The sequence below is a fragment of the Lygodium microphyllum genome, chromosome 3 (assembly GCF_053477565.2).
Source record: "Lygodium microphyllum isolate KBCC chromosome 3, Lygodium_microphyllum_v1.1.10, whole genome shotgun sequence".
Lineage (NCBI taxonomy): Eukaryota > Viridiplantae > Streptophyta > Polypodiopsida > Schizaeales > Lygodiaceae > Lygodium > Lygodium microphyllum.
This window is the reverse complement of record NC_141137.1, coordinates 117,210,195-117,232,684: the sequence shown is the minus strand read 5'-3', so window position 1 is coordinate 117,232,684 and position 22,490 is coordinate 117,210,195.

Sequence of the window (22,490 nt, the reverse complement as noted above, 5' to 3'; positions counted from 1 at the left end):
TGGAGCAAAGGATACAAGGTGGTTGAGCAAGAAGGCGGGACATTTATTTGGGAGATCAAGGTCTTCTGCCATCACTGCCTACAAATTTTGATGAGTATCCTTGTTGAATTCAATGATGATGGAGGGATGGAGTCTACAGTCCACCCGTTGAATATGCTGAATTTCGATTACCATAATTACGAGTAGAGTTCCGGATGGCGGGATATGTAAACCCTTTATGGATGTACACCTTGTACTTTGATGGGGCGTCCAGGGGTGCATGCAAATAAGGAAGTGTAGGAGTTGTCATCCGAGACCCCCGACGACGCATTGTCATGAAGTTAGCTGCTTATCTCGGGGTAAATTTTACCAATAATATGGCAGAATACAAAGCCCTGATAATGGGTTTGAATATTGCAAAGAAGGGTGGTATCCGCCAGTTATTGGTGAAAGGGGACTCTCAGTTGGTTTTAAACCAACTCAATGGGACGTACATGGTACGAAACCCCATCCTTTGCATGTACCATCATACTGCCATAGCCCTGCTAGACGAATTTGATAGAGTGTCTTTTCAGCTGATTCCACGGAATTGGAATCAGTTTGCCGATTCTTTGGCTAATTTTGCGTATGAATAAGACCTCTTCTTTAATTGTGGCCCTTGTCCCAATATATCTATTGATGGTGAGACAGGACCTGGTCGTTTGTGGGGTATGCTTTCTGAACATGCCCTCTTTGGCAGACGATGGTTGATCTAGGTGATGCAGAGGGTAAGCGAGACTCATCTGCACATGTGATGCAAACACCTCTTGCGATATACGCAGGAGGGATGTGTCATAATTTAATGCACCTAGTTTAGGGCTACGAGCCCTGTTCCCTTGGGAATGGTATGCTTTGATGTCTATCATAGTTGTTTCCAGGAGGATGTTATGCGTAGTATTGTTTGATTTCATTAGGCCAAGAGGGCCGATTCAGTTTTGTAGTGAAGTGTTTGATTTCGTTAGGCCAAGAGGGCCATTTCCCTGTCTAGTGCGGGTGCGTTTAATCGGGTTTTTGTTTTACGTGTTGTGCTGGACAGGTTTCGTGTTCGTGGAATTTGGTGGAGCCTGGAGGAGCCTTTGCTGTGATGGAAGCTTCTTGTGGCCAATCCAGGTGATATTTCTCCTTTACGAGTACTTTTCTTTCCTGTTATATGTGTCTTTGTACTTGTCAAGGGGATACATTTTTGCTGGGGACCGGCAACCAAGGCATGAAGTCCCAGGTTTAGGCTAAGTATGTTTGAGGGAGGTCAGAGTAGTCATTGCCTCCTGTAAAGACATTGTCAGGCATTGAAAGACCTGTTTTAGAAGGAAGTCCTAGTGGCCCTGTTTTGCTAGCCTGCTAGGCAGCCGTTCTAGGAGTTCTTGTTAGTAGTGAGGCAGTTAGAGAAGCCTGCCAGAAGCTAATAACGATGATGCCAAGAAACTCTGTACATCCTAAAAGATGAATATAAATACGAAGGTGTGTAAAAAGGGGTTCTAACCCCTATCCCAAGAAAAGAAAAGAAAAGAAAATATATAAGCAGTTGATCATTGCCTTGCGAAGGCCTGGTAGGTTCCTGGGGACGAATCAGACCCGGGGCCGATACCTTGTCTTCCTAGGGGTGGCTTCTTGCTGGAAAAAAAATGACAAAACAAGGAAGGTTGGAGCGAAAATAAAAGTGAGCGTTAGAAAAGGATTAAGTGTCGCCTTGCGAGGGCTTGGTAGGTTCTTGGGTGCCGAGACAGGTCCTGAGGCCGATGCCCTGTTCTCCTTGGGTCACTACGCTCAGCTCCCTCCTTTTTACATGCCCAAGTATATTCATCCAATACAAACCCTAAAATAAGACATGTACTGAAAGAAAATACTCCTTGATCTGGCTATAGGAGTCCTCTCCTTGTAGGAGCTCCTAGTTGTGTTGTCTTTAGTTGGTAAGTAGTGCAGACTACCACTTAGGGCAACCTCTTTGGTAGGTTTTTTAGTTTGGCTGTGTTGGAGCAGTTGGTTAGCGACTCACTTCGGATCTTCTATTAGATGATGCTAGGCCTACTCCTTGTGGATGTCATGCCTTGGTTCTGTCCAGGGGTAGGGGGAGCATTGTGCTGAGTTTTATCGTATATTTCTTTTGTATCAGCTTGATGCTTCTTTGGTTGTTTATGTGCAGATATGTTCGTGGATTCGACGGGCTGTGTCGCCCTATTCCGTGGTCGCCAATGAGAGCGGAATTTAGGTGACGGGAAGTGCTTAAAAATAGCTAAAAATTATGAATATCAAGGGAAAAATATTCAATGTTAAAGGCGGCGGCTCGATCTAGGACGATTTTAAGCGTCAAAGTGCTTTAAAGGTGCCCGAGCGACACTTGTTGATTTTTCATAATTTTTCAGACAGTCGTGTGGGTTGGCAAGAGTTACTAGCTAATGCGGGATGCCAAGCCAGACGCCCAGGATTTTTCAGAGCTCAATTCGGAGTCTGGACGGGGAAATGGCCACAAAATGGTCAAGATATGAAAAGGTGGACACTTGGGAGGTCAAATTTGAGCATGCCTTTTGAGTTTGGACCCCCCCCCCCCCCCCCCCCCCCCCCCTCCCCCTCCAAAAAAAATTTTATGCACCTTATGAAGCAAAAAACGTGGAGAGAGAATGAAGAGGGATGAAAAAACGTGATCAACAGAGGGCACCGTTTTTTTCGCCATGGATGGAGAGAGGGCATCATGGATGTTACAAACACCCTGCCTAATGGATTATGGGGCTTCATTCCCTCCTGTCTGTGGATCTTATCGCCGTCCTTCGCTCCTCAATTGATGGCCTGAATGCTGAGATAGAAATCTAGTCTTTCTCTCTCCTCCCTCTCTCTCTTCTAAGGGGGAATTCATGTGGGAAGAAGAAGGAAGAAGAAAGAATGATGGAGGCTTGTCCGGCATGGATCGGATTGCTCCACGGGCTGGAAATGGTGATTTGTGATCGTGCTGAGCATGAAGTGCTGCTGATTTTCAGATTTGCAGCCATGGACATGAAACCCGAAACACGCAAATAAGTGATAATTCAAGTTTTTTCAAAGGAAATTTGAGATTTCATGGCTTTTGATTGATAAAATGTTGTTCATGTGGGCTAAAAATTGTTTATGTTGCTATTTTTCATGATTACTTGTTGATCATAATAAAAAAATCAGAAAAATATGCATCTTATGGCTCAAAATAATACACTAAAACACGTAAAATATGGAAAATCAAGGGAAAATGATGGTTTTGAGAATAAAAATGGAAAATGAATAGGAACACCAACTAAACTTTCATTTTTGCTACAAGAAGGAACTAAGGCCCACAGCCCATAACCTATTTTGAATTTTTGGTAATAAAATAATGCAAAAAATAAGGGAAAATACAAGAAAAATAGAGAAAAATCACTAAAAATAGGAGAAAAATGCATTTTGGGTGCAAAAAATTAATGAAAATTAAGAGCAATGTTTGTGAATGTTTGTGGGGACTGAAGCATGAGGATTTGCCTCAGTTAAACCCCACCTTCTTGTTCTAGTGTGTTTTTCTCGCTTTCTACACATAAAATGATGGCAAAATACCCTATAAATCTATACAACAATGCAACATTTGATCGATGGGAGGGTAGAGTGGTTAAAGTGTGTCTAAATGTGGAGTAAAATGATGAAAAGATTGCTTTTTTTGTTTGCATGCCATATAGGTCGGTGAATAATTATAAAATAAGGGCCTAGTAGCACGAGGGTTTCCTCGGTGCTAGGTTTGTGCAATGCCGCATAAGAACGGTAGTTGAAAATCATTAAAAGGATGTTTCCCACATGTGCACAATATTGATTTCATAACTGTTTGAGCACTTAGCATCCACAATATGCATAAATCATGGAAATATTTAAAGGTATCAGAAATCCTGGATGCACAGCAATTGCTTTCATTAGGACCTTGACCCACGTTGAGTGAGAGACAGGGCACCCTAAGCCATAGGCTAGTCGTGGGGTCTAGGGGAAAGAGAAGTAAGGACAATGGTACATTCCTGTATACAATTAAACGGTACCTTGAGTGGATTTTGTGCAAAATGTTTATATGTTGAGCGACGCATCGAGGGGCCAATCCCCAAGGTGTAGGAGAGTCGCAGAGGGGTGGCGGCACTCAGCCGTTGGAGGACCCCCTATGTCTGTGCTTCGTGCCATTAGGCAATATGTAAGGGACTCCCTCTGAGGAGTAGTGGGTAAGAGAAGAGTGGACTACAAACAACGTATTACAAATGCAAGACATTTAGGAAGGCAATGTATGTGTCATCAACGCTCCTGGCCGCGAGGCTGTGGGGTCGTTGAGCGCGTGTGATGGAGATTCGGCTAGTGCACGAGCCAGTGCCGGCCCGTTCTAGGTTCCATCACGATTGCATCCGGTATATATCTACGTTTGATGAAGCCTTTCTGTTTCCTTCTAATCTTGGAGTGGAGATGATGGATCAGCCTACGTGCCAGGGCTTTGGTGAATATTTTATAGGATGAGTTAAGATAGGTAATAGGTCACCAGTTATAGAGAAGGTCTCTACCTCCTTTTTTGTGTATCAGTTTTACCACTCCCTCATTTATGGAGAGAGGGAGGGCCCCATAGTAGACCGCCACTTTCTAGACTGTAAGAAGTAGGGAGATTAGGTAGTGTTTGAAGTGATGGAAGACTCCATTTGGGAGGCCATCCAACCCAAGGGATTTGCCTTTAGCTAGGGAGTCAATTGTGTCCAAGATTTCCACTAGATAGAAGTCCATATCCAACGGTGGTACTAGCTTAGGAGAGACTACTCTCTATCTACTTCGTGAAACGCTAGCCTTAGTTGTCGTCTCTTCTTTAGATGCCTGTTTGGTACTACTGAAGATGTTTAAGAATTGTTCACGAGTGATACACAGATTCTCCTCGAGGTTGGAAGCTAGGTTTCGTCCACTTGCCTGGTGAGGGGGGGACTCTATCTTTAGCCTACTTGGCTTTAAGGATTTTGAAATTTTCTTTCCTAGGGCAGTCAGATTTGTCAGGCCACTAGTCACGGTAGTAGATGTGGAGGCTATGGGCTTTGATTTTCTCTTCCTTTCTCAGTGAGGTTTTTTTGGAAAGTAGCATACTTTGAATCTAAGATCCTTCCTTATTGATAGATATGAGATGTAAAATCTTGTCTAATTCTGGCCAAGGTATGTTTTGCGCCTTGCTTAGAAATGTTTGGGTCTCCTTGATGGTGGCAGACCATTCTTTAGTAGGGCTATCCTAAGTGGAAAGTGCATGTCCCATATGTTCTTAATTCCTTGTTGGACATAGTGGAAATTTCTAGATCAACATGGAACGACCCTGCTTTGAAAGAGGATGGGAGTTCTTGTGAGAAGGTGGTCATTAGGGGTTTATGGTTTGACATGACTAGAGTGTGGAAAACCTTTTGATGAAAGTTCATAAGAGATGGTAGGAATCCTGATGTCAAGGCATAACACATGTCTAGCCTGACTTTCCTAATATAGGGGGTTTATGGTTTTTGGATCAAGTAAAGCAGGTCTGTTGGCTTGTGCCCACTAGGCCATGGAATCCTAAAAGGCTATCCCATTCCTTTCTCTTTGCCCCCCTAGAACAGTTCCTCTAGCCTTGAATCTATATGAGATTATTTTGACCATATTGAAGTCCCATGTATATTAGAGGGTAATGAATTGATTTAAGCAATCTCCAAGTATCAGCCCTAGCTTTGAGGCCGTGCTAGGAGCATAGACTGAGGCAATTGCCCATACCTCTTGGTCTTCTAGAGTTATTGCAACCCAATTGTTATCTGGGTCAATAGTCACCTTATGGAGGAGGGGGGAAAGGTCAGAGTTAATACCTATTGCTAAGCCACCATGCCCTCTGTTGCGTTTTGTGGAGTATCAATAGAACTTGTTCAAGATGTTGTTCAAGTTCTTAACAAAGGGTAGTCCCACCATTAACCCCAACAACCTCCCACTTAAAAGCAAATCTACCTCAGTGAGGAGTGAAAAGAAAAAAGAAAATACAATACAACATATACATAGATACAATAGGATGAGGAAAGTTGTCATCTCATCAAACGCCCATCAACCTCTTGAGGAAGGTAAAACGCTCCTATAGAGAGGCTTTTTGTGAGCGTCTGTAGGATTCTGGTTAGTTGAGATCTTGACAAGGTCAATAGACCTGTCCTTAATGACCTCATGAATGAAGTGATACCTCACCTCAATGTGTTTCATCTTCACATGGAAGATTGGATTCTTGGCTAGCTATATAGCACTCATAGAATCTGAATGTAGTGTAGGGATAGCATATGCAATACCAAGGTTAGCATCCAAATGACCCAACCAAATGGCCTCCTTACAAGCCTTAGTGGCAGCAACATACTTGGCCTTTGTAGTAGAAATGGCCATGCATTGCACCCTTGACATCCATGAAATAGCACCTCCAACAAAAGTGAACACATAGCCAGAAGTGGACTTCCTACTATTTGCATGCTCTACATAGTCACAATTAGTGTATCCCATGACTCTTGTATCTCCTGGCTACCATAACATATGCACATATCAGCAGTGCCCTTCAAGTACCTCATGATACCCTTCATGGCGTTCCAATGCATCTTGCCAAGTGTAGCCATATATAATGTGCCACAACACCAACTGCAAATACAATATCTAGATGGGTGGCTATTATAGCATACACAAGACTACCCACTACAAATGCATAGGCAAACTTGGCCATCTTGGCCCTCTGCTCATCTGTTTGTGGACAATTGGCTTATGATACCTTCACATGAGAAGGCAATGGATAGCCAATAGGCTTCACATCGTTGTGCATATGTAGGCGCTCAAGAACTTTATGGATATACTCCTTTTGTGATAGAGTAGTCCCTGAGTCTTGTCACGCGTAATGCGTAGACCAAGTATATGAGAGACTTATCCCAGATCTTTCATCTCAAATCTCTTCTTGAGTTGATCCTTAAGAGTATCTAGCTCATCATGGGTTTTCCTTGCTAAAATCATGTCATCCACATAGAGTACCAAAATCAGTAATGAACCATCACGGGCTTTCTTCTGTACAAGCACGGATCCATAGCACTACAACTGTAGCCTGTGACTGCATGAATGCATCAAAGTTGTGGTATCATTCCCTAGGTGCCTGCTTTAAGCCATAAAGACTCTTCCTCAATTTGCACACTAGGTGTTCCCTGCCATGCTCTACAAAGCCCTTAGGCCGCTCCATATATATCTCATCATGCAAGTTCCCATGTAAGAAAGCCGTCTCGACATGCAACTGATATAAGTCCAAGTCAAGCTGTGCAACCAAAGCCAAGACTAAGCGTAGGGTAGTCATCTTAACCAGAGGAGAGAAGACCCCATCAAAGTCAACACCATGCTCCTGGTTAAAATCCTTTGCTACCAGTATGCTGGCTTGGGGTGTCCAGGGGTACTTTTCAACTTGTACACCCACTTGCAAGGCAAAGTTCTCTTGCCACTAGGCAAGGAAACCAAATCCCACATACGATTCTTATGCAACGAGTCAATCTCAGACTACTTAGCCCTCTCCCAAGAGTGATTGCCACCCTTGCACATAGCCTCATCATAGGTGAGAGGCTCTTCTACATTTGTAATCAAGACATAATTTATGGAGGGCTCACAACAATTAGAAGGTTCTCTATCTCTAGTAGAACACCTCAATGTAGGCTGTGCTGCTTGTTTGTCATGTGCCTACCTAACAATTCCCTAGCAGCACATTTTAGTGGTCCATCGGGGAACTATCCTAGACGGCTTCACTTGGCACTCGTGAGAATGCATGGGTCTATCATCCAGGTTTCCCAGAGTCCACCCTGTAATGGAATGTACCAACCATTCCCATGAGGATCAACCTGCAAGCTTGGGGCCCTAATTTGACAACTGAGGTCTCAATGCATCAACCAGCTCCATTGGAGGTGTCCCACAAGGGCTTCTCGTCCAACTGGAGCGATCGTAGTTACACCCTTGATTCATGGAGTGCAACACTTTTTTCCAGCAATGGTTAGGACTCAGGGAACCTTAATGGAGTTCTGGCACAGTTGCCGTACCTTTTCCCTAAGACAATTACTGATTAAGGTTTTAAGACATGACCCTAGGTAAGTCAATGCTCGGCTCTACCAAATTTTTCCTAATTAACGTTTCATTCAATCTCTTGAGAGAAGCTCCCAACTTACCGGGACCACCCATCCGTAGGACGAATCTATCAGTCCTTCGCATTAACCTGCTATGACATATGAAAGCAGCTTCGTTAATTAACCCATTATCATAGGCTCCTTCGCATAATTTTATGGCACAACACAATGACAGAGAAAATAGTCTTTTGGCAAAACATATTTCGCAAAGTTATTTACAATGCTTTTCCCCTTTTGCCTATGCAAAAGACAAACCTCCATTCATCGAGAAATCCCTTTTGTCTGTGTAGAAGAAAAAAAACCCTCCAAGATTTCTGTCTCTTCACTAGTACTGGGGACTCTAAGATCCCATCGTGATTCGCGTGAGGGCCAGGCAGTTCTTAGGAGCGATTGAGAGATTTACGACCAGAGCCCCCTGTCACTCCTGCCTCCTCCTGCCCTACTGGATTCCTCACCGAGTGACCTTTCGCCATCATGGAGCCGGTCCAAAGCTCCTTACGGTAGTACAAAACAATCCCCCTTGGAGCAGGGTTTCGCGTCTACTAGCCGTGGGGGAGGCATAGCACAATCTTTTCTCTTATTATCATGATTATATATTTACAATAAGATCTAATTGATGCAAGCATAATCAATCTTTCCTATGCAACCATCAATGTATGCACACATAAAAAGGAAATAACAACAAGTGTTTTTAGCATAGGAAGTAGCCCCACCCAAATCTAGGGTTTTTCTTTTAAGGTCCCACCTTATTCTTAGGGTTTCGCTTCCTACTTGCAACTCTTTTTGGGGACCCGGAAGTGTTTCACGAATCTGAAGTCTATTTTATCATTATGAAAAATTTGGTATTTCTGTCCTAAAAGATAATATGAGCATTTATACTTATGTCACGCAATTCATGCGATGTCCCTAACCCGCACTTAGTAGGATTTCAAATGCTTTTCCAAGTCTATTTAGACTTTATAATTTGTATTGACAAAATCTTATCAACGTCCAACAAGTCCTACAAACTTCTGATATTTATTTAATTTCCTAATATTGATAGTTTAGGGTTGTCAAGTATTTCATAGTTGTTTTTGCTTCGACATTCTTGATATTTCAGGTTAGGTTTTCTCATTGATTCATACATGGGTCAACTCATGATATTGACACTCTCATTAATAAAATAATTAATATTAATGTTGCGTGTTTTTTCAGTAAGAAGATAAATTTTATTTTATTCTACTCATATTCCATGGTTTAATTGATGATGTCTAACCATTTATCAAACTTTCAACATTATCTAGAAAGATTAATTTTCATTTAGCTATGTCCTAAGTGCAATGCTAATTATTTTTCTGAAAACTTTATTCTAAGCAATTCAAACATCATAGATGTAATTTTTATAAATTCACCTTTCAAATATCAAATTGTATTACTACACATCTAATTTATATGCATCTAGTATATATTTTTCTATTCAAATTTATGTTGATTTAATGCATTGATTATTTCATGATATTATTTAGATATTTTTCTATAAATTATTAATAAACTCATATGCATCTACTTATCATTAGCAAAATGAAATAGAGATAGTCACTTTCAGGGAGAAATTATGAAATATTCCCTTCCCTAACACCGTCTACCCTTTTTGTTATTATGATTACATGGGTAATTAATAAAATGATAATAATTATAACGAAATAAACCATAATTACGATATTTTTTAATGACATGCATATAATCCTTTTCCAAGTGAAAGACTCTTTTCACTAAATAGTTAATTATTATATTACTTAGGCTATTTTCCTACGTGATAGTTCATATGCATTTTCTTTAGAATGCGTTTATAATAATTTAAAGCCAAATATAGTGATAAGCTTATAAAACATTATTTTTTTCCAAACCGACGAGATGTTACCTCTCTTAGCTTTTCTACAACGAGGGTTTCGCCAATTCCTACTGGATCATTTTTTCCATCAACTGCGTTCTTTGCTTCCCTTGCTTCAAATGGGCGTTTGAATTTCTACGACCTCGTGGAGCCATGGATGTCAGGTGAAATTGATGTGTAGTTCAAGGAGAGTTGGTGGTTATCCAGAAAAATTTCGCCAGTGTTTTGCTTAGCGATATGGCTATATGGAAGGAAGGCATAATATGGGGTAGAGAAAATGGGAATGAGGTAGAAGAGGGGTATTTTCCTCCTTCAAGGCTCAAGCTACAATGGAAAAGAGAACTAGAGAAAAATTTCCCTCATTAGGAGGTCTTCCTTCTTGCTTTTTTGTGAAGAAGAAGGGGTGTATTTATAGCCATGAGGGAGAGCATGCAGTCAACTCATTATTTTGGCTACTTGTGAAGAGCTAATAAGCTTTATATGAAATAACTGCAATAGTTGCATACTATTTCTTACATGCATGCAACCTTGACTATTTACCAAATTGACAAGCATCACATACATGACCAATATCTGTATACTGAAACTTGGGTAAACCTGTCACAAGCTGTTTCTTTTGCATCATTTGCAACTATTGAAAATTAACATGCCCCACTCTCTTATGCCATATTTCTAAGTCCTTAATTGTGCCAGAGCCATGGGCAAACATTGCTGATTTCAGCTGTGGTAAAGTGGCATCAAGAGTAAACATCCTATCATTCCTATGACCACGAGCAATCAATTTGCAGCCATTACCAAACTCCTCAATAAAGCATCCATGCTTGTTAAATTGGACTTGCAAATTTTGCTCAGCCATCTGACCCACATACAATAGACTTTTAGTAATTGATGGGACATGCAATACATCATGTAAGTTCTTCTTCCTGCTATCATAGATTACCAAAGGTACTTTGTCTTCATGTTTTATGCTATGCTGCGTGTCATCCCCTATGCATACATAGCCATTCTTCTCAGGCACCATATCTGTAAACTAGTCACCATGAGGTGTCATATGATTCAATGCCCCCGAATCAATGTACCAAACTACATCCTCATGAGACTTCTCAGCAGCCCTATCTTTCACATATGTCGTGGCAAATAATCTATCCCTAGATGCATCTTTTGCTTGACTGGATGATGCATAATGTCCATGCTATTTGCCTCTTTGATTACCCTGCTTCTTCCATCAGTCCTTGGCAATATGACTATACTTTCCACAGTAGTGACAATCCTTATCCTTATTAGGATTGGCAGATGGATGCTGCTATTGGTAGGAGCCTCTGCCTTTAGGGTTAGATCTCCCCCGTCCTCTGAAATTTCCACCTCCTTGTGCATTTGAACTCTATTGGTTATTATGACCATAGGACACATTTTGATGGCCTCCTCTGCCAAAACCATAACCTCTACCATGGCTGCCACGACCGCGTTGATTCAAATAAAATACAACATCCTTGTTCTTGGAGCTACTAAAACTTGTGGCCAATCCAAGTTTAACCTCTTCATGAATAAGCAATGCAACCAGCTCATTGAAATTCGGCACTTCAGCTCACACAGAGATGGAAGTATCAAATGACTTATATTCAGATCCCAAACCATTTAATGTCACTGCAACCATGTCTTCATCCTCAACCTGTGTGCCTATGGATGCCAGCTGATCCACAATAGTCTTAATCTCTATGACATAATCTTGTATAGATATGCCTTTACTCTCCATGTTGTTGAGTTTCTACTTCAACTGTATCTTCCTGGCACTGGTAGTTGTGCCATAATACCTGATCAATATGTTCCATGCATTTGCTGTGCTGCTGACTTGCAATTCATGATCTGCATTACCATAGCATCCGAGATACACTAATATAACCAGTGTAGCACCGTGCGAGCTCTTTCCAACCAAGCTCGATGCTCTCATCTTTGATCAGCTGCTGTAGGATTCCTCTTTGGAAATTCAGGTTCAGCTTCAACACCTATCACCAAGTCCCAATATCATTTTTCTATCAAGAAATTCTCCATGCGGAACTTCCATATGGCATAATTATTGCTATCAAGCTTTTCCCCCACTATCTGGGTTATATTGTCGGTTCTATCTACATTTGCCATGTTGCAAACAATGCCTAACTACCTGCAAGGCCAACAAGTCTAATAGACTAACTAAAGTCTTTGACTGTTTATGATAGTTTTATCTAATAAATTCACTGCTAAAACCAGAGTATTTCAGCCCCTTAACATCTCAAAACAGAGTATTTCAACCCCTTAATATCTCTAAAACCAGAGTATTTCAGCCCCTTAACATCTCAAATCATCCGCAATATGTGGTATAACCCGTAGGTATATCAGTCAATACATAAACCATGTAAGTGTTTTAACTTTGTCTCATGCAACCTTACTGTCAGAGTACATACATGCAGTTTGAAATCTGTAAACTATCAGTGAACATCAGCTAATTCACAACTAAAAACGATATGTATACATGTCATACATGCTCCAAAACTTCATAGACATCTACTAGTACATGTAGCAGTCCAAATATGACCATACGGACACAAATCAGTGCATAACTAGTAAGTACAAGTGTCAAAACTCCTATTCACAGATTGCAGTCAATGAATATTTAGCAAAGAAAGGTTTATCTAGCTCCAAAATTTCTTCAAATCAATTCATACATTTGCTTCAGTATGTCGGGGACAATACATGGCCATTCATACAACCATAGACACTATGTCTTCAAGAAGCAATGTCGTGGATTGCATTCTCTACTTGTAACTAGCCAAGACACTTTAAATGCATTTGATTTTAGTTCTAGACATCATTTTTTAGTAGCATTCAATGCTTGTCCTAATGCTTCAAACATTCCCAAACATATCCCAAACCATACATTTGATAGGGACCAATTAGTGTCATGTAGTGCTTCAGGCAAATACCATGTTTGCTGTCCACAGTTTTATGAAAGTTTTCAACCTATAATTTTTAGATCTATAAATGCATTCCAAAACTGAATTTTTAATCCTTTTAATCATCCCCAAGTGTACATGGGTATTTCCCATATATTCACCCAACATTCTAGCTAGTCATAACCATCATTCCAACGCATGTATGGATCAAACGATGCCTAGTATTAGTGCTAGAAATTCTAGGATAGATTTCAGCCTGTGTCAGATACTTCCAGATCTGAGTATTTTTGTAAACAAACTTCAGTTCCAAGACTTAAGAGTCAATGCATATGTCCTTCTTGCATATACCTATGCTTCAATGATGCTTTCTGAGCATGACATATAGCTCCAAGATCATGTCAAGGTAGCATACATGATGTGTATTCTCTGTTATCAACAGTTCAAGACTGAATTTTAGATTTGTACATTCATGTCTCAGCTCATAACTGAGTCCTCTCTAGAGTATTTCCATACGATAATCTTCGAGCACCTTTCAAAGGGTATGCAAGCTATAGATCACTTGAGCAGTGACTACTTTACTGATTTGTAGTCATAGGGAGCAGTTTGGACAGTATGCGCAATCACGCTAGCTAGTCTAGAGGTTGCTGTTGCTACTTGTGTGGTTAATGATGACACCAGGTGCAATCACAATGACTGGTCCAGAGGTTGCTACTGTTGCTCATGTGGTTAATGATGACAAATGTGAAAGGGAGCGACGGATCGAAGGTTGGACTCGAGAGCTATGGCGGGAGAGCAAGAGCAAGAAAGGGAGAGACTAGAAATGGGAACTCCAACAGTCACAATGTGTGACCGGGCTTTTCTTTATTTAAACTGTCACTAAAAGAATAAAGAATAAAGTGACGGTGACGGGCGTCCGCCACCTACAGTGTGCAGTGGCCGTGACTGTCAGTGTAGTAATACACGGGTGGCTAGGCAGAGGCACCTTTACCCCCAACAACCTCCCACTTAAAGGTGAATCTGCCCCAGTGAGGAGTGAAAAGAAAAAGAAAAAAGACAGTACAACATGTACACATGTACAACATGTACACATGTACAACAGGATGAGGAAAGACGTCATCTCATCCCATGCCCATCAACCTCTTGAGGAAGGCAAAGCGCTCTGTAGAGAGCTTTTCGTGAGCAGATCTGCAAGATTCTGGTCAGTCGAGATCTTGACAAGATCAGCAGACTTGTCCTCAATGACCCCACGTATGAAGTGATACCTCACCTCAATGTGTTTCGTCTTCGCATGGAAGACCGGATTCTTGGCTAACTGAATAGCACTCATAGAATCCGAATGCAGTGTAGGGATAGCATCAATACTAAGGTCATCAACTAAATGACCCAACCAAATGGCTTCCTTGCAAGCCTCAGTGGCTGCAATATACTCGGCCTCTGTAGTAGAAAGAGCCGTGCATTTCTGCACCCTGAACATCCAAGAAACAGCACCTCCAACATAGGTGAATACATAGTCGTAAGTGGACTTCCTACTATCTGCATGTCCTGCATAATCAAAGTCAGTGTACCCCACGACTCCTGTATCCTAGCTGCCATAGCATATGCACATATCTGCAGGGCCCTTCATGTACCTCATGATACCCTTCACGGCATCCTAATGCTTCTTGCCAGGTGTAGCCATATAGCATGCCACAACACCAACTGCAAAGGCAATATCTGGACGAGTGGCTATCATGGCATACATAAGACTGCCCACAGCGGATGGATAGGGAATCTTGGCCATCTCGGCCCTTTGCTCATCTGTCTACAGACAATCAGCCTATGATAACTTCACATAAGAAGGCAATGGACAGCCAATAGGCTTTACGTCATGCATGCAGAAGTGCTCAAGGACTTTATGAATGTACTCCCTCTGTGACAAGTAGAGGAGTCCCTGATGCCTGTCGCATGTAATGCGCATACCAAGTATGTGAGCGGCCTGTCCCAGATCTTTTATCTCAAAGCTCTTCTTGAGCTGAGCCTTAAGAGCATCTAGCTCATCATGAGCTTTCCCTGCTATTAACATATCATCCACATAGAGTACCAAAATCAATAAAGAACCATCACGAGCTTTCTTCGTGTAAAGACACAGATCCATAGCACTCGGGCTATAGCTCTGTGATTGCATAAAGGCATCAGACTTATGATACCACTCCTTAGGTGCCTGTTTCAAGCCATAAAGACTTTTCTTCAATTTGCACACTAGGTGTTGCCTGCCAGGTTCTGTAAAGCCCTTAGGCTGCTCCATATAAATCTCATCATGCAAGTCCCCATGTAAGAAAGCCGTCTTGACATCCATATGGTATAAATCCAAGTCAAGCTGAGCAACCAAAGCCAAGACTAAGCGCAGGATGGTCATCTTAACCACATGAGAAAAGACCTCGTCAAAGTCCACACCATGCTCCTGCTTAAAACCCTTTGCTACCAATCTAGCCTTGTATGATGGCTTGGGGTGTCTAGGGGTACTTTTTAGCTTGTATACCCACTTGCATGGCAAAGCCTTCTTGCCCGTAGGCAAGGAAACCAAATGCCAAGTGTCATTCTTATGCAGGGAGTCTATCTCAGACTGCATAGCCCTCTCCCAGGAGTGACTGTCACCCCTGCGCATAGCCTCATCATAGGTGAAAGATTCTCATGCATCTGTAACCAAGACATAATGCATCGAGGGCTGAAATCTATCAGGTGGACGTCTGTCTCTAGTAGACCATCTCACGGCAGGCTCTGCTGCCTGCCCAGTTGCCTATACAACGCCCTGACCATAAGCATCTATTGTAGCTGTAGGCTGTCCAATTGGCTATGCGGGAGCTCTCGGCTCCTCTTGAAATATGACCCTGCGGATCTCAATAACTCTCTTAGGTTGCCTATGCATCTTGTCTTCATGGAAGACTACATCATGACTACGGATGACTTTTTGCACCTGCGGGATCCCAGAGACGGTAACCCATCTCGCCTGCATCCCCATAACCAAGGAAAATGCATTTGATACTCTTGGGATCTAGCTTACTTCTCTTGTCCCTGGGCACATGGCAAAATGCCTCACATCCAAAGACACGGAGATACGCATAAGAGGGAGGTTTTCCAGTCCATACCTCCTCTGCAACCTGGAAATCCAAACCACTAGAGGGTGATCTGTTTATGACATGCACAGTTGTACTAACTGCCTCAGCCCAAAAGCTCTGTGGTAGGCCTGCATGGCTAAGCATATTGTGTACACGCTCCTGGATGGTTCTATTCATCCGCTCAGCCAAACCATTTTGGAGGGGTGTAGGGGGTGGTCAACTGATGCTTAATACCCCTCTCATCACATAACTACTCAAAAGCACGTGAGACATACTCACCCCCATTATTTGTCCTTAGGCATTTTAGCCTATAACCAATGCAAGCCATCTCTGAAATATAGCCAAGACATCAGATTTTAGCTTAATGGGATAAGCCCAAAATTTTCGTGAAAAATCATCTATGAATGTAACAAAATACTTTGCACCACCTATAGACTGACAAGGCATGGGCCCACAGACATCCGAATGTACCAATGCCAAGGGCTCACTCATGCGTGGCCTACCAGACTTCTTATGCGTAGACCTAGTCTGCCTACCATAAAGACAATGCTCACATGAATCAAAACATGCATAATCAAGGGGCGGTAAGTACTGCAAACTAGAAAGCATTTTCATTCCTTTCAAAGACATATGGCCCAAACGGGCATGCCAAAGAGATACATGTGGGATAGAACCCACAGACAAAACATGATCAAGGAAAGAAGCAGATATAATCAAGAGGTAGAGACTGCCAGCCTTGGCACCTCTCGCAATCACAAGTTTGCCACGAGTGAACTTCCATGCAAAGTCTCCAAAAGATACATGATAACCTGCGTCATCAAGTTGTCCACTTGACATGAGACTGCGTGTCAAAGCAGGTACATGATGTACATCCTGCATAACAAAACTGCTGCCAGAAGGAAACTGCAGCCTAACATCACCAATGTCCACAATATCAAGAGAGCTATCATCACCCAAGCGCACAGAACCCGAAACAGTATGGTATGAATGAAACCACTCTCGGCAAGGTGTCACATGAAAGGACGCACCTAAGTTCGAGAGCCAACACTGTGCATACATAGAGTGTATCTTTGTCATCTACGAAGCACTAGAAGAGGCTGCTAGGATATAATCATCATCATCAACATTCTCAGGCTTCATAACATTGATCTCTTCGATTTTAACACTAGACTTTGCAGGCACTATGCTGCGATCAAAAGACTTATCATGCACTTTGTCTTTTCCCTTATCTTTGTGCCTTTCATTGCGCAATTCATGGCATTGTGGCCTAATATGGCCCTTTTTCCCACAATGGTGACAAGAACATCTGCATTCCTGCCACGGGATTTGTTACGTGACTTCCCACGAGACTTGGACTGAGATTTTTGAGAATCCCGTCCACGGCCACTGCCACTTCCATGCTTTCCATATCCATCATTCCTACCTCTAACTATCATAGCATGAGACACATGAGAGGTATCCAAATTCTTACGGTTAACCTCTTCCTGGAGAAGAGCACTCTCAACATCAGATAATTTCAAGGTAGCAGTAGAGGCACATAATGCAGTGCGGAATACATCCCATGACTCATTAAGAGTACCAAGCAAGAAAAGAGGAGTGACATCCTCTGCAAAAGTGATGTCCTGTGAAGTCAAGTTCTTGAGTATAGCATGGAACTGGCTCAAGTGAGCAGACATAGTTACATTCTCCTTCATGTGTAGATCCATAAGCTGCTTCAGCCAATACATTTGACTCGTTGGACTTTTCTTGTCATAGAGATTCTTGATTTTATCCCACAACTTCCATGCACTTTGTTCTTCCTCAAATACATTGTAGTGAACCTATTTTGTGAGAGACAATACAATGGTGGACTTGCATAACTCATCAAGCTCAAACCATTCCTCATCTGGCGCAGTTGCAGGTGGATACTCGCTTAACCTCAAAGGTTTGATTTGCGATTTTTGCACCAATACCTGCCAAATCTGGCTCTTCCAATAAGAGTAATTCGTACCATCAAGCTTAGTGATGTTGAAAATAGCATGATCAGTGGATGAAATCGCCATAATGCAGGCTGGAAGACTATAGACAGTTTAAAATTGCTTACTGTTTACTGCAAAAAATGATTTAAAAAATCACCAAAATCGAGAAAAAATGGTGAGGAAAGTGGAACCAAAGCTGCTGCCCACCAAGTACTAGTGAAAGTACATCATTTCAAAGTGTTTCAGTATGAAAAATCCATGTCAGCCCATACATATATGCTTGCTGTAATAAATTTCAGATTTCAGTAAAAAGAGAGCTAACAGTGCCAAAATTAGATCCCAAGGCAATCAAATATTGCCAAGACCAAAGCCAGCATCATGCGGGCATAGCATAAGCATATGACGGTCGATAAGCATGAATCCAACACCCAAGTATGTCATACAAACATCTGCCACAGTGAGTAGGCACACCCCCCAGTCAACGAGGCAAAGTGTTCCTGCCACTACCAAAACTTGACACAAGTAGGTGTCTGTTCACAAAGATACGGATTCAAAATTGAGACTTAGCTCATAAGCATACAGTGAACCAAGACATATGATGTATCATCCCAAAAGGTAAGAAGTCCCAAAGTCTCAAGTGTCTGTAACTGCTCAATGGCATGTAACGGCTCAAGGCATAAAAGTACCACCTGCTCAATGTCTAAGAAGCATTCAAGAATGCTCCCACTAGCACAAAAGCCGTATGTATGAGCTCAAGAGCTCAAGCCAAGGCAAGACACAGTGCCAATGATATAAATCCAAGACAATACATCAATAGTACATCTCGAACATGTAGGCGGTAGAGCATCCATATGTAGTATCCATAAGCATGTAAGACATCAAGTACATCCCAATCCAAACTCTAACAAGCCAAGTAACATCCAAGACTACTCCAGATAATCCAAAATGCATCCAAGGTGGAGCTTCAATGAGCACTCAGGCTCAATGTATGCATAGGATAATCAACCGTGACATGAGCATCAAGCCGTAGGCAATGGGTATGCATAAACCCAAGAAGCATCACTGTCAAAGCATATACCAATGTCAATAAGTGCGGGCTAAAATAAGCTCAAGCTTCCAAAAAAGCATCCGGATTCAATGACAAGCTCAAAGTCGTCCCTCGATGATCAATACATCATAGCATAACCCAAGACATACATCCGGAACCAATAGGCATATGTCAAAGCATGAAAAATAGCTTCAGCCCAAGAGTATTCAGCATGCATTTACTATTATAAATTGTGTATTTCTAGCCCCAAAATCAGGCCAAAATCATAGCATTACATGTAGCTTCAATCCCCCAATCAATCGGGATGCAATAGGCATCAAACCGGTTATGTAGTCATGCCCAAACAAGCATAGGAATACAAATACATGCTGTCTCAGACCCGAAATCTATTGCAGAAGATTTTATCATCAGAATTTGGCAAGTCCGACATCAACATCGCGTCCAGAGCATGCCAAAACCCCAACTTAGACTCTTACCTTGCCTGAATCGGGTTCCGAATGCCCGAGATATGACAAAAAGAGTGATTTTTGGGCCAGATTTTGAAAACAGGCACAAAAAAAACGTGAGCTGGCTGGGGGAGTCTACTGTCCCACGTGTCAACAATGGGGCCCAAAGGGGGCACAAATGAGGGCCAAAGAAGGCCTACACCAAGCCTCAGCAAGCCTTGATAGGCTGGAAGCAAGATCTAGGTGAAGGAAGCTCTAAGAGGTGTGAGCTATGGCTGCCCACAACTTGTTTACAGACTGTGAGACCTGAGAACTGAAGTAAACCCTGAAGAAAATGATCAAATACCTATGATGTAATGCCTTGAAGGTGCCCAACAATGCCGGGAAGGTGCTCAGAAAGCCGAGGAGTGACGGGAGCTCGAAGGAGTCGGATATGGCTGCCGGGAAGGAGACCCAATGCAAGTAGGGAGTCGATGGGATGTTGAGAATGCCACGAACCAAGCTCAAGAGTAAAAAAGCAAAGCTCTGATACCAGTTGAAAGGGAGTGACGGATCGAAGGTTGGACTTGAGAGGTATGGCAGGAGAGCAAGAGCAAGAAAGGGAGAGACTTGAAATGGGAACTCCAACAGTCACAATGTGTGACCGGGCCTTCCTTTATTCAAACTATCACTAAAAGAATAAAGAATAAAGTGACATCAGGCAGCTAGGCAGAGGCACCTTTACCCCCAACAAAATGTACCCTTACAAGTGCTCAAGGAAGCCTTAGCAAGCTCCCAAACAAGCTACAGACACTGCTTGAGCAATGGCCAACTCAATGTCACAATGTATACCTTCAAGAAAAAATGGCAGGCTGCTTCTCTTCTTAGATACTCTGGCCTTCAAGTTCTTCAGGTCTTCTTCACAGCCTCCTACTCCAAAGAGCCCATTCATGGTTCTGATACCATGTTAGAAGAGAGAGAGACAAAGAGAAGGGTTGGAGCAACTAAGAGGAGTCATATGCTCACTATTCATTTTTCTCTTATTCCATAATCCATATATCCAAAGGTGAATACAACACTCTAAGGTCTGTAAGACCATTCACACATAGCCTTAATCCACCGACTTATTTAATGTCCCACACTTGGTGATATAGCTAGACATAGCTAAGACTTTGTCAGTCACACACATGAGCTTGAAGTCTCAACAGCCCTGACCCCATAGGAGCAACCTCTAGAGGAAGGGTCGGATTTCGAGCAAGAGCTAGGAGAAGAGGAACATGCCCAAGAGCTTAGCCCACCACTGCCAAATGTACCCCAACAAGATCCAGAAGGCAATCAAGTACCCCAGCGCATCATTGTAGCTAAGAGAAGAAGATGGGAGTGGACTACAATAGGGAGGAGCATGGTAGGTATGACTTTCCCAAGATCTACAATGCCAATGTAGAGAATCCCGAGGAGTGCCTAACCTTCAAGCTAGGAGATAGCCATCCTTCACTCACGTGCTTGCTTGAGGATTTCTCATCCTATCTAGACCTCGCTTTCATCACAACTTGTAATTATCTTAGGACCATTAGGTTTCTACTAAAGAAAAATCCAACCGTTGCTGAGGAGGCCCAGCTACCTCCACTCTTTTTTTATCTAGCCTAGGAATAGATAGTTGTGCCATGGCCCGCGGTTGGCCCACGATTAATGATGAGGGCTACATTGTTACCCTCTTTTTATATGAAGGTGATCGAAGACATGAATGATAGCTGATTTATGAACCGTGGACACCCCTTTTTGTCAACCACACGTCTAAACGTGAGGGCTAATCTCAAGAGCTACATGCAAAGCCGTGCCTTTTTTTGAGAAAATCCCTTAGGACACCCCGTGAGACGTCATCAGAAGAGGACCGTAGTACAGTCTAAGAGCACCCCTGTATCTATAAAAAAAAAGAGAAAAAAAAGGAGAAGGAGAGAAAAAGAAAAAGAAAAAAAGAAATGAAAGAAAAAGAAAAGAAAAGAAGAAAACAAAGAATAGAAAGAGAGGGAAAAGATCAAGCCCCTCAAATTATTCGAGTGCCACAATCATTGCACCTAGGATTTTTTACCTGGCCCCATTCTCCACTTCACACTTGGGGCACCTCAAGGGTAGGACTTCTAGATCTGTCTCCCTAAGCCACACACCGCACCAACAACAATGCACGAACTGGGTCCTCAAGTGTGGGACAACACCGCGGGCAACCCAACTCCCAGTTTTACTAGTACGAGCACAATGCACCACGCAGCAAGGTAGACACTGCCCCTAGGTAATGCACTTCTTCTCCTTTCAAGTACAAACAAAGGAGGTAAATTTTCAACTTCGGAGGCCCCATTATTCACTCCAACCATTCTCGGCCTCCACCACCTCAACATTTTGATAAGCTTCTCTCCAATGAGACTTATCCCCGCTGCAAGGCCCCACCATCATCAACTCACCTAACCACCCTATAGATTGCTAAACCCTCATCAACACAAATATGAAAGTGCCATGGGATTGGCACTCTTCTAGGAGGGGGATAATGTTAACCCCAGTTTGAGACGGAGAAAAAGAAGTCCAAGAAAACTCCAAATGTGGACACAAAGGAAGGAGCAGGAAGGGAAATGGCCAAAAGCACAAGGGCAGCCTCAAAAGGAAAGCGAAAGGAAAAAATGTATTTTTAAATGCAAGGTGCCCATAAAACTTTTGTAAAGAGTGCCAGGCTCCCTCCCGTGCAAATTGTAAAGGGTAGAAGGGCATAGGTAAAGAGAAAGGGCAACTAGAAAGAAATGGGAAAAGAGAACCTTGCCATAATGGTCGATCATGTAAAAAAGGGTGGGTGCCTAAAGGGATAAGGACTTTGTTTATAAACTCAAAAAGTGAATGAGAAGCTCATTCTTGTGTGTGGCCAAAAGTAGCTCTCTTCTTCTTCTTCTTCTTCTTCTTCTTCTTCTTCTTCTTCTTGCTTGCTTGAGCTTGTGCTTGAGAGAGGGAGTGTGAGAGTGTGAGGGAGTGAGTGTATGAGGGTGAGC